At 51.0% G+C, this 13,625-nt stretch overlaps 1 long non-coding RNA gene across 1 annotated transcript; it reads left to right on the top strand.

The window, feature by feature from the left end:
- The first annotated feature begins 201 nt into the window (after positions 1 to 201).
- LOC115525189 lies at positions 202 to 4,967 on the top strand. Its single transcript, XR_004344176.1, has 4 exons — positions 202 to 1,564; positions 1,809 to 1,862; positions 2,110 to 2,272; positions 4,460 to 4,967. It is a non-coding gene; the product is annotated as an uncharacterized LOC115525189 (long non-coding RNA).
- Positions 4,968 to 13,625: the final 8,658 nt, after the last annotated feature.

The raw sequence follows: 13,625 nt of genomic DNA, 5'->3' as shown, positions 1-13,625 counted from the left end.
TGGGCTGTCAGTTATTTTGAGGGGCGTCGTGGAACAGAGCTGGGTTTGCTCCTGTGGGACTGGGTGGGAAAGGGTCCTGGAGCACCACTCTGTGCCAGCGGGTGCCAGGGCCCCGGGGGCCGGCTGGGAGGACAGATGCTGTGCAGCCTCGGGCAAACCTCTGCCCTCTCTGAGCCTCAGACAAAGAGAGAAAGTACATAACAGACAGTGCTGACCACAGGCCACAATCAGCAGTGGAAAATATTTCTGAGCCGAGGCCTAGCTGATTAGCTCAGGGAAGGTAGAGCCCAGCTGGGGAGTGAGCAATTAGAGGTATAAGAAGCAGGTCTGCGTGAGTTTACCTGGGAGGAGGCTGGTAAGGGCTTCAGGGAGGCAATGAGGAGTTAGAAGTAAACTTTCCCCTTCTACCGCCTCCCCCCCGCCAATTTCTTTCTAGAAAACTGCAGTAGAATACAAGGGTATGCACTTTCTATCTAAACTAGTTCCAAGAATACGCCTCCAAAGCTATGAATTACTGAAATTTGCAGAAATAGCACTGGGCTGTTTTGAAAGCCATCCTATGAGATGAGGAAAAAGATACCTGGTTTGACTATGAGCTTGAACATGGAAAGACTTTGGACTTTTATCCATTCAGCCACACTTCTTTCTGAGACAGTTGCTTTTCTGTCCCAGGAGTCGTGGGCAAGGCTCTGAAATATCTGGAGGTGAGGGGGGGGCAGGGGCAGCAGGGCGGGCTGGTATACTGGGGGCAGAACCACCTGCTCTCTCCTTGACTCTGAGCTAGTGACCTCCACTCCCTCCTGCTCCACCCCTGTGCCTGAGCCTGCAGGTCCCGCCGGAGCCACCAGGGGGTGGCAGTGAGCCAAAAAGAGAAAGTCCAGGAAGGGGACCATCTGGCTTTAGGAGGGCCCGGCCCCTTGGCTCCTCATCCAGTCCCCACCCACGGTCCGAGAAATGTCTGGAACCTTCTAGGACAGCCAGATCTTGACCTACCAGTACGGGATCCCGACCTCTCTCCAGAAGGCAGGCCAGCAGTGGGACTTCCCCAGTGCCTGGGCCCCCTTGCAGGACCTGGTCATCAGAGGTAGGGAGGCAGCAGCGGGGCACATCCCAGGGCCTGCCCTCCTTGCATCTAGAGGGTCAGCCCCCTGGTACTGGGGAGGCGTGAACGGAGGATGTGAGGTCTTTCTCTGGCTCTTCTGTTCTCATGGCTTCCCCCTCAGCAGACATTTGTGCCTGCCCCCACCTGGCCAGGGAACCAGCCCTCCTTTCTCTCTCCAAACCCAGGCCCTGGGGAAAGAGCACGTTGGCTTTTCACGTGGTTTCAAGATGGAGGTCTTGAGGCTCGGGCCTCTTTCCCTCCTTGAGGAGAGTAAGGTTCAGGCCTATGCTCCCTCTGGGTTGGGGACTCAGGTGGCTCAGGGTCCTGCCTGGGGCGGGGTGGGGTCGAGGTCTGGCCAAGTGTCCTTCACCTCGGGCCCAGGAAGTGGCTTTCCAGCTGGCTCAGAATTGGATCCGAACCAACTTTGAGGTCTACTCCAGAAAGTCAGCCATGTATGAGAAGGTGAGCTGCTCCTGAGCCCTGACCCTCCTGGGCCTCCTCCCCATGGGGAGATGGGGGAATTGCCAGGCTTTGCAAAGCCCGGGGACAGTGGTGACACCCGGTGGCCATTCTTGGGCACTGCAGGCCAGGGCAGCTTCTCCCACAGGGGCTCCCATTTCTGGCTTTCCCTAGAGGGCTGAAGGTGAGGGGGCGCGGGGGTGGGGTGGGTAGTGCCTGACCTTAGAGCCTGTCCTTTTGTTCCCAGTATGACATCAGCAACGGTGGTCAGCCAGGTGGTGGAGGGGAGTATGAAGTTCAGGTGAGTGGGCCCATATCCCATAGGAACTACAGGGCTCTGCTGTCCCCACAACTGGCCATGACCTCCGCTGTCTGGGCCTGTTTCCTCCTGTGGATGTGGGTCCACAGGGAGGAGCCTGCCTGGAGCTCCTTTGTCCTCCTGGGGTTAGGCAGTTCTAGAGCCCCTGGGTGGAGATCTCACACCCCCTGAAATAGGGCTTGAGGGCCTTCCCCAGAGATCCTGCCCCACTAGCCATTCCTCTCTCCAGGAGGGCTTTGGCTGGACCAGTGGAGTGGTCCTGATGCTCCTGGCCCGCTACGGCGACCGACTGGCTATGGCAATGAGCCAGAGAAACCAGGGCCCCATCTTCCTGGACCTTACATAATTAGCAGGGAGAGTGCCGATCGAAGCACAACTAAAAGTAAAATGAGGTGAGGGGGCTGCTAGGGGCCAGCAGAGGGCACAGCAGTGCAGAGGGATGCAGAGGGAAGGCGTCTGTGAGGAGGAGAGGTTTGAACAGAATCGTGGATGGAACCGTCTCTGTGCAGATCTGGAAGACCATCCAGGCACAGAAAGGGCAGTGTGAAGGCTCTGAGGTCACGTTCAAGGGTCAGGAAGAAGGCTGGGGCAGGGGTGGGAACAGAGGAGGACCAGGGCTTGGGCGCCAGTGGTAGGACCAGAAAGGTGAGAAGTGGTTCAGTCTGGGATGTATTTTGAGGGTGGAGCCAATGATCGTGGAATATAAAGGGAAGGGGGTTACCTGGGATGATGCAGAGATTTTTGTTCTGAGCAATTGCTCTACCCTCCCAGCCAATCCTTGGCCACAGTGCAGTGGGGTCAAGGTAGTGACCTAGAAGTCATGGGATGGGTCCTTATCCCCCTGGAACATCAATAAGGAGGAAATCTTGTTTTGTGGCGACACGTAGCTCTCCTACCCTCATACCCCCTCCCATAACCCACACAACCTGGCTTCACAAACACATATATTCCAAATGCTGTATTGTTCCGTGGAGATGCTTACGAATACTGAAAATCACCCAGCCCCAGGGTCCCAGCTGCCATGGGCCCCAAGTGCTGTGAAGGAGGGCCCGAAGGTGGGATCAGAACAAACATCAAACACTGTTTTCCTGAACTGTCCTTTCCAAAGGAGTCCGAATTGAAATGTGTTAGTCTAGATCATTTTATGCCCCTGGGAACTTTGGAAAACAATACAGGCATAGTGACACTTCTTTTATCAGCTCTGTGTGCTCAGGGAAAGAGAGGAAGAGAGGCCTGCTAAGACCACTGTCATCCCAGGGTGAGAGTGTGTGTAAAAGTTGAACTGAAGGGAGTAATAGTTCTGTTAATAGCCGGAGCCTTCAGTGCCCCTTTAATGGATAGAACACTAGACAGAAATCAATAAGGAAATAGGAGACCAAAACTGTAAAATAGCTAGACCTAAGATATATAGAACTCTGTACCCAACAATAGTAGAAAACATATTCTTCTCAAATGTACACAGAACATTCTCCAGGATAAGATCATATGTTAGGCCACAAAACAAGTCTCAGAAATTTTTATTTTATTTAAAAAAATTTTTTAATGTTTATGGGGCTCCTGGGTGGCTCAGTCAGTTGAGTGTCCAACTTCAGCTCAGGTCATGATCTCGCAGTTCGTGAGTTTCAAGCCCTGCATTGGGCTCTGTGTTGACAGCTTGGAGCCTGGAGCCTGCTTCGGATTCTGTGTCTCCCCGTCTCTCTGCCCCTCCCATGCTCATGCTCTGTCTCTCAATAATAAATAAACGTTTATTTTTGAGAGAGAGAGACAGAGCGTGAGCTGAGAAGGGGCAGAGAGAGGGGGAGACACAGAATCCGAAGTAGACTCCTGGCTCTGAGCTGTCAGCACAGAGCCTGATGCAGTGATCAAACTCAGGAACTGTGAGATCATGACCTGAGCTGAAATCAAGAGGGGGATACTTAACCAGCTGAGCCGCCTAAGCGCCCCCTGACTATATTTGAAATGAGAGTTTCCTTTATTCATTTCATACCCTTACTACTGTGAGTCGATGTCATCTCTTCAGTTGAAGGCCTTAATAGAAAAACACGGACCTCCCCAAAAGAAGAGGGAATTCTGCCTAGAGACTGCCTTTAGACTTCTCTGGGCCTCCAGCCTGAGGATCTAACTTGCAGCCTTTGGACTTGCCAGCCTCCATAGTCACGTAAGCAAATTTTTTATTTTATTTTGTTTTTTTTAATATAAGCATATTTAAAAAAAATTTAACATTCATTTTTGAGAGTGAGAGAGACAGAGCATGAGTGAGGGGGGGGGAGGTGCAGAGAGAGAGGGAGACACAGAATCCGAAGCAGGCTCCAGGCTCCAAGCTGTCAGCACAGAGCTCTCAGCACAGAGCCCAACGTGGGGCTCGAACTCATGGACTGCGAGATCATGACCTGAGCTGAAGTTGGACACTTAACTGACTGAGCCACCCACGTGCCCCATAAGCAAATTTTTAAAGATAAGTGTCCCTCTCTCTCTCTCTCTCTCTCTCTCTCTCTCTCTCTCTCTCACACACACACACACACACACACACACACACACACACATTCTATTGTTTGTTTCTCTGGAGAATCCTAGTACAGTCCAAGACCAATGTCTTCCTTGGCTGACTCTACCACACATCGAAAGAATTAACACCACCCCTTCTCAAGATCTTCCAAAATGGAAGAGGAGGAAACATTCCTAACTCCTCCTAGAGACCAGCAATGCATTTCAACGTCGTACCAGAAGTTCTAGCAGAACAACAGAACAAGAACAAGAAAAAAAAGCATGCAAATTGGAAAGGAAGAGCGTCTCTATTCCCAGATGACATGATTCTGTATATAGAAAATCCCAAGGATCCACAGGAAGGCTGCTGGGTCTAATAAACAGATTCAGCAAAGCTGCAGACGCAAATCACCAGTCAAAAAAATCAGTTGTGTCTCCACACATCTGCCAAGAACAACCTGAAAAGGAAATTTGAGAAGCAATCCCATGTGCAAAAACAGCTAAAAAATAAAATACCTAGGAATAAATTCCATTTACATTAAGTGTCTGGAATAGGTAAATTTATAGACACAGAAAGTTGAATAGTGGCTTCCAGGGGCCATGGGAAGAGAGGACTTACTGCCTGATGGTTACAGAATGTATCTTTGGGATGATAATTTTTTTAATGTTTTATTTATTTTTGAGAGAGAGAGAGACAGAGACAGAGTGCGAGCAGGGGAGGAGCAGAGAGAGAGGGAGACACAGAATCCAAAGCAGGCTCCAGGCTCCAAGCTGTCAGCACAGAGTGTGACGTGGGGCTTGAACCCGCGAACCCCAAGATCATGACCTGGGCTGAAGTCGGACGCTTAACCAACCAAGCCACCCAGGCACCCCTCTTTGGGATGATAAAAAAAATAGTTTTGAAAATAAAGAGTGGCAATAGTTTCGAAATATTGTGAATGTAATATAAATTGAATTATACACTTTAAAATGGCTGAAATGGCAGATTTTATGTGATATCTGTTTTAACCACAAGAAAAACACTTATAAAAAGGAAGGAAGGAAGCATGTAGCATCTGGAGGCAGGATGGAAGGGGGCACGCTACCAGGGCAGTGGAGAGGGACAGGGCCCTTTTGTCGTGTGACAGATACTGTTCTCAGGCACCACAACTGACCTCCTGGACAGTGAGGCTGAGTCCTAAAGGGAGGGTCACGCAGTCACTAATCTCAAATGGTGACAGGTTTCCAGAGTATATCTTCCCATGTGCCCTTCCCCCCCCACCCCCACCCCAATGTCATTTCAGACCCAAGCCATCGATCCACACGTGGGATGGAAACTTGAGCCATTCTGTTTGAGAGGTTAAAGGAAACGGTAACTCTCTGCCGTGGTGATCTTGGAGCCACCAGAGCGATTGGCATCTGGGTCACAGATGTGGGACCAACTTGTGCCCCAGACACCGGGGCACCCCAGTCACCCACCACCACCCCACCACATGAGGGAAGGGCTTGAGCAGGTGGCACCCGCTGAGACTAAGAAACGAAGAGGAAAAGTCCACAGTGGGGAGCAGGGGTCGGCTTCTGCAAGCTGAGCCGGGACAGCAAGGCCGCGCAGACCTGACATACAGCGCCCAGGGTGGCCACGCCTCAGTTGTGGACTTTGGCAGCCCTGGTAGGCAGGTGAGTCAGCCTGCGCCCCTGCAAGCAAGAGGTACCTGGGCTTACTCCTTGGCTGAGGCCACAGTCACCATGCCTGGGAGGGCCTTCATGCTGTGCCAGCTGCTTCTGCTGGGGCTGGGGTCCCAGGGTGCCCTGCCCCCGCCCTGTGACAGGTAGGAGTGGGGAAGCAGCTGGGGAAGGAGGTTGGGGTGGGATCTCAGGCGCTGAGGGTCAGTCCTTCCGAGGGAAGGGGAGGGAAGGATGTCAGCTTTCCTTGTGTAGCAGGCTGGGGGAGGAGGGTGCTGCCTCCCGACCCAGGCACCTGCTGACCAGTGTCCTCCCTCCCCTCAACCCCTCCCTCCAGGCTCTTCCCCAAACCATGCTCTTCTCAGGGTTGTTCTGGGAAACTCTCTGCCCAGCTTCCCTAGCCTGGAGGTGAGCAGCAGTGTAAGGACCTGAAAAGTGCTCCTAGGTTTGACCTCTGTGACCTAGAGCAGGTCAGAGTTCTTTGTAGAGCCATAGCTCCCATTTCCCAAATAAGAGACCTAAGTGGCCCTGTCCTGCCTCCTAGACTCACAGGGCATCATCCTTTTCTCATTTCAATGGCTCTCTTGCGCTCTCATGATGTCTCAGGCTGTGGCAGCAAATGAGAGAATCGAGATCCCCATCTTCCTGGACCTTACATAATTAGCAGGGAGAGTGCCGATCGAAGCACAACTAAAAGTAAAATGAAGTGAGGGGGCTGCTCGGGGCCAGCAGAGGGCACAGCAGTGCAGAGGGATGCAGGGAGAAGGCGTCTGTGAGGAGACGTTTGAACAGAATCGTAGATGGAACCGTCTCTGTGCAGATCTGGAAGACCGTCCAGGCACAGAAACGGCAGTGAGGAGGCTCTGAGGTCATTGTTCAAGGATCAGGAAGAAGGCTGGGGCAGGGGTGGGAACAGAGGAGGACCAGGGCTTGGGCGCCAGTGGTAGGACCAGAAAGGTGAGAAGTGGTTCAGTCTGGGATGTATTTTGAGGGTGGAGCCAATGATCGTGGAATATAAAGGGAAGGGGATTACCTGGGATGATGCAGAGATTTTTGTCCTGAGCAATTGTGATAAGGATTTCAGAGAGGCTGTGTGATCAAGAGTTTTGCCAAGTGCGAGGCTGGTTGCCAAAAGTATGGAAAGAAGACTGTGTCAGGGGTCAGTAAGACCACCCACTGCTTTGGCGATTTGCTAGTACTCACCACACAGTTACATCTATGGTTACAGTCTATTCCAGTGAAAGGATGCAGATTAAAATTGGGAAAGGCAACAGGCACATAGGGTAGAGTCCCGGAGAGAAGAGATATGAGATCCAGTTGTCCTCTGCCGGTGGACTTGTATGAACAGCATTTACTTTTTCCAGCAGCACGTGTGACAACCTGCGTGAAGTATGGCCAACCAGGAAGCTCCCCTGGGTCTTGTGTTCAGGGCTTTCACTGGGGTTCAGTTATAGAGGCTTGGAGTATCTGTATGTCTGACCTTAATTACTCAGTCTCCAGGCCTCTAAGTCAGAGGGATACTGGGTGGCTCTCAGTCCCCACCATAAATCACATTATTAGTATAAAATATCTGGTGTGGCTCAAGGCCCCACATAAAGATTTATCAGACAGAAATCCAGTAGGTTATGGCTTATTTCTCAGGAGCTGGGCACACGCTGTGCTGACTTTGAAATGTGTAGGGTGGGAACACAGCAAACCCATTAAGTCAACTTTTTGCTGCACAAGCTACTTGTTCTACAATGAATAATGTATTTAGTCTTTGTCTTGGGTTCCTGGGATATGGCCTCTAAGCTCTTGGGATTTCCCAAGGGATAGGAGAGTCTTTGGTATTCATGGTGGGTGCTGATAGTTTACATTAATGGGGTAACTCGTGGTGAGCGCCTGGGTGGTCATGGTGATGAGATGTCTCAGGCCATGCCAGAGAGATGGACCATGTGATTGGAAGGTTGGGGCTGTGGGTCACAGGATGTCAACTTGACCTCCTGACCTCTGAGGGCGGAGGGGGCTGAAGATTGAGTTCAGTCACATGACCAGTGATTGAACCAATGGTGTGTATAAAAACTCTAGACACCAAAGCTCGGGGGAGTGTCCTGTTGGGTGAACACTTTGATGTGCCAGGAGGGTGGTATGTCTGGGTTCTTTGAGGTGAAGACAGGGAAGGTCTGCATTCAGGACAATCCTGGACCTCTTTCTCCGTGTGTCTTTATTTGGCTGATCCTGATTTGTATCTTTAGAATAAAACTGTAATAATAAGGATAGGGCTGACTCCGTGAGTCATTCTAGCACATTATTGAACCTGATGGGTTTAGGGAACCTCCAAATTTGTAACCAGTTGGTCAGAAGTAGTGGAAGCCTGGGAAGCCCTGAACTTGGAGCCCCAGCTGAGGGCAGTCTTGTTGGGGACTGTGCCCGCGGCCTGAGCTAGTTGGTTAGTACTGAGATTAGATTGCAATACTGTCGTCAATGTGACAAAACGTGTCATTTGCTAGAATGACCTCGATTCACTGGAACAGGTGGCTCGGGAAAAGCAAGACGAAAGGACAGGGGATGAGGACCCTTTGATTCCTGGGTGGCTGCCAGGTCACCCGTGGTTTGGAACAGCAGCTGTATTGGGATCAGTTCCTGGAGGTGAAAGTTGTCAGTGGAATTTAGAAATGATGGGTCCAGGGCCCAGGGTGTTGTCTCACCGGATGCCTAAGGAAATGCAGAATAATAAGGGGAAAAAATGCAATCCTTTTGTTACTATTATCCTCTAATGGCAAACATGAGAGTGAGAGATGGGCCAGGCTTTGCTTCTGGCCAGTCCAAACCATAGCCTCTCGTCTCAGGGCCCCCGCCTAAGGAATGTGTTGGGGAAGATCCTGATTCTGGCTGGCCTAGGTGTGGCCCTGGACTCAGAGTCATTTCCAAAGGGGAAAAAAATAATTCTAAAATGACAAAGAATGAAGATTAGACTGATTCCCAAGAGAGTAGGATAGATAGAGGGGAGAGAGCCAGTGGGCCCATCCCAGCAGGGCAGAGTCTTTAAATAGTTATTAAGAAGTGGGGCGTGGGACACCTGGGCTGCTCAGTCAGTTAAGCGTCTATCTCTTGGTTTTGGCTCAGGTTCTTATCACGTGGTTCATGGGATAGAGCCCCGCATCGGGCTCTGTGCTGACAGTGTAGAGCCTGCCTGGGATTCTCTCTCTCCCTTTGCCCCTCTCCCTCCCTCCCTCCCTCCCTCCCCCCCCTCCCTCTCCCTCCCTCTCTCCCTCTCTCTCAAATAAATAAACTTTAAAAAAGATGGGGTGAATAAAGCAGCTGTGGCTACAGTCCAAAGAAAGTTGTTAATGCAGCATTTAGAAATTGAGTGGACCGATTGGACCTGCTGCACACCCCCCCCAAGATGTGAGGGACCTAAACTCATCTCCATTTACCCCACTCTGGAGGAATTCAGAAAACTGCAAGGCAAAGCAGGTAATGAGAAAGCTGACCTCCAATCCACTGAGGCAGTGGCCGCACAAGTTAAGATAAAGATTGGTGACAGTGTCAGGGTCCCTTAGCTCTGTCCCCTGCCTGGGAGTGGGCAAAATGGTCAGAGGGTATGGAAGGTCCTGGAGTCTGTGACATGGGGTCCCATGCGCCACGGTAGCAGGAGCACTGGTGAGTCATATTCGGAGGACGTGAAAATGCGAGCCTTGGCGATCAAGGTGAATGCTTGGATGGAAAGTGCAATGTTCAGACAGACTTTACGTTGGGGGGTTGTTTCTCCTTCCCCTGAATGCTGTCTCGCAATGGCTTCCACATCTGACCGGGGAACACTTGCCCTGAGCAGTATCGTAAAATGAAAACCTGTTGGCAAAGCCACGGTTAGGAACACAAGGGTGAAAGAGACTATGGGGAAAGTGCCGTTGGTGTGTTTGAATAGTTTTCATGCGAAGTGATTGTATCTGTTTTGCCTGAATGTGTTACAGGGGTGGATGTTGTGTCTGAGTGGGGAGTGTTTCCACTCTCTAGGATTATAAAGCAAAAGGCATATACATCTGCCATCATGCTACTGCTTGCTGTATTCATTGGACATTCTCAATGGGCGCCGGGAAGACTGCCTGAGGTCACACAGATCACATCCTTCTGTGGAGCATAGGCTGCAGTTATAGTGGAAGTCTTGGGGCCCCTCCCAGCCGGCCAGACTTTGGGCTAGAGGATGTCCGTTTGAGAGGCAATTACTAACTTGCTATCAGACGTTAATTCAGACCTCCTCTCTTAAAGGACGGAAGATAATCTTAAAACCTGACATGCCCGTAACATCTTGGGTGGTGTTGGAAACACGAGGTAAGACGGAGGGCGGTGCCCAGCAGGGTTCCGTAACGCCATGGAAGTGGTTCATGCAGGAGCGTGCTGCTAGGGGAATGTAAGGTTAACTCCATGTGCTCGAGAGCAGATAGATGCCCTTCTCCCAGAACTGACTCTGGAACCACCTGAGGAGCTCTGGATTTTTTTTTTTAAGTTTATTTATTTATTTTGAGAGAAAGCACGTGTGCATGCGAATGGGGGAGGGGCAGAGAGAGAGAGAGAGAGAGAGGGAGAGAGAGAGAGAATCCCAAGCAGGCTCCACGCTGTCAATGCAGAGCCTGATGCGAGGCTCTCGATCTTACAGACCATGAAATCGTGACGTGAGCCGAAATCAAGAGTTGGATGCTTAACCGCCTGCCACCCAGGTGCCCCGAGGGGCTCTGGATACTATTGCCACTGGGAAAGTGCCCTATAAACAGCTCTTGATTGACCAACAGAGAGCTGCTTGGTTCGTGGACGGTCGTTCCGAGGTGAACGAACCACAGCGAAAGGCTGCCATTCTGACCAGAGACGACAAAACCAGATCAGCTTGGTGGGCTGAACTGCGTGCTGTTTGCCACTGTGTTTGGGCCTTTACCTGTGCTTAGTCAGAGACCCCCATCCTTGCCGCACGGCCAGGCAGAAGGGCAATGGGAACGTGGTCTGTAGAAACAGTGCCCTGTGTGGCACGGTCCTACGAAAGTCACTATGGGAATTTGCGGGGTTCCCGGAGGTAGAACCCGCCGATGCCCATCAGAAAACCCCCTTCCTATGGGGTGCCTGGGTGGCTCAGTCGGTTAAGGGTCCGACTTCAGCTCAGGCCATGATCTCACGGCTTGCGAGTTTGGGCCCCTCATCGGGCTCTGTGCTGACAGCTCGGAGCCTGGAGCCTGCTTCGGATTCCGTGCCTCCCTCTCTCTCTGCCCCTCTCCTGCTCGTGCTCTGTCTCTGTCTTTCAAAAATGAATAAAAACGTCAAGGAAAAAAAAAAAAAAAACCTCCCTTCCTAGACTGGAAAGTGACCAGAGCCAGCAAGCAGGTGTCCCAGTGCGTTCCCATGAGGTGGCCATTTGGGTTCACGGACCGAGGGGACGTCGGGAGTTTGCAGCGATGCAGAGGTGGGCCAAATCTGGATACCTTGCACTCGCACCCCCTGAGGCACAAAATGCCGATAAGAGCTGTTCTGTCAACCAGAGAGATGGGCTCCACGAGACTGTGGGGCAGATTCCCTGGAGGGAAGGACACCCATGGAGCTGGCCAGTGAGACTGATGCTGGCAGACCCGGCACAATCAGACAGTGACCCTGAACTGGGTGTAGCTGTGAATGCTCCAAATACTGTAAAAGGACCAGAACAGAAGAGACTGTAGCAGTTTGGACCACTGAGTTACATTTTTTCAGACAGGGAACACACTTTCATCCTCCGAGTGCTGGTCTGATAGAGAGCTGGGATGGACAGTTACAACGTTGGTTGTCGGAAACGGGGAGACAGACAGGAAGGGCCGGCCGACACGGCTTCACAAGTGTGTGCTCAGCACTCACCGTGAGGGGGTCCCGGGAGGGTGGCTACCAGCCGGACTGCTCTGCTTTTCGGGGGACTCTAGGGAAGAGGGGTGCAGAGGAGGCTGGTATGCCCATGCGATTCTTCCATAGGAGGGAGACGATGGTATGACGACGCTTTTTTCTTTCTTCCCCACATTTCTTCGTCCTTCTTTTCTCCACCCGATGCAGAGATCCCAGGACCAAGGCAGCAGCTCCCACGTGTCCGAAGTAGGGATGATTCCTAAGCAAGAAAATGTAACTATACCCTTCAACTGTTATGTCCTCATTTCTAAGGGCCTGATGGGGGGTGTTGTGCCTTCCCATCTGGCTAAATGGGGGTCGTCTCTGAATGCGGCTGTATTCGGGAACAGGGTAGGAATGGCCCAGCCAAAGCGCACCTGTGTGGCACCTGTGCATGGGAGAGGACTGCGGGGAGGCACTTGCTGCACTAACGTTGCTGCCTGCAACCTGGCCCAGCACGGCAGCTGAACGTAGTGTCCTTTCCAAAGGTTGAAAAGTTTGGATATAAGAAACAGTAGCCGCAGGTAAAGAAATGAGTGAGTGGATTGATAATAATGCAATGAAGGAAACCCACTATTACATTAACACTTTAATTTTTTTTAAGTTTATTTATTTTGAGAGAGAGAGAGCCCTTTTCGGCGGGGTGGGGGGTGGGGGGAGAGAGAGGGAGAGACAGAATCCCAAGCAGGCTCTGCGCTGCCAGCACAGAACCCGATGCGGGACTCGAACTCACGAACCGCAAGATCATGACCTGAGCCAAAGCCAAAATCAAGTTGGGCACTGAACTGACTGAGCCACCGAGGCGCCCCTACGTTAACACTTTAAAAGAGGCTCAGAGCAAGAAGTGATGCTGTTCTCAGTTCAAAAGGGTGAATGTGGGGCACCTGGGTGGCTCAGTCGGTTGGGCATCTGACTTCGGCTCAGGTCATGATCTCGCAGTTCGTGGGTTTGAGCCCCACACCGGGCTCTGTGCTGACAGCTCAGAGCCTGGAGCCTGCTTTGGGTTCTGTCTCCCTCTCTCTCTGCCCCTCCCCTGCTCACACTCTGTCTCTGTCTCTGTCTCTCAAAAATAAACATTTTAAAAATTAAAATTTTTTTTTTTTAAAAAGGGTGAATGTACATATTGCTGAAATCACTCCTGCCCTGGAACCTGACAAGATCAAACGGAAGCCTGCAAACCTGAGTGGCCTCGCCAGGAAACATTTTGGCCGTAAGATACGATGATGGAGTAGACTAATTATTCATGACTATATGAGACTTTAGTAGTATGCCAACATCTTCGACCTTCTTTTCAAGTTATATCTACCATAGTACGATACGGTGAAACACTAACGTTGTTGGTTAGATTATAATATTAATCTTGATGGTCAAATGTATTGGGAAGTTGAGTTAAAAGCCTCCTATCCCTACCCTAGCTCTAAATGTTAGGTATATTCGTGCTTTATACTATTTATACTAATAGATACTATTGCTTTATCTATTACATAAATGCTACACCAAATGTAGATGCTCAAACAGGTAGGAATATTTTGCTAAAACGAACCCTTTGCCAAAGATCAGAGGGTAGTCTGCTGTGTAACAAAGAACGTGGCAGTCCTTCGACCCATTTTCCTGCAATGTAACCTCTGAGCTCTTGGAATTTCCCAAGTGATGGGAGAGTCTTGGGCATTTGGCTGGGCTCTGATAGTTTACATTAATGAGGTGACTCATGGTGAGCCCTTAGATGGT

This window comes from Lynx canadensis, chromosome D1 (genome assembly GCF_007474595.2).
Source record: "Lynx canadensis isolate LIC74 chromosome D1, mLynCan4.pri.v2, whole genome shotgun sequence".
In the NCBI taxonomy this organism is placed as follows: Eukaryota; Metazoa; Chordata; class Mammalia; order Carnivora; family Felidae; genus Lynx; species Lynx canadensis.
This window is presented reverse-complemented; position numbering and strand designations above follow the sequence as displayed.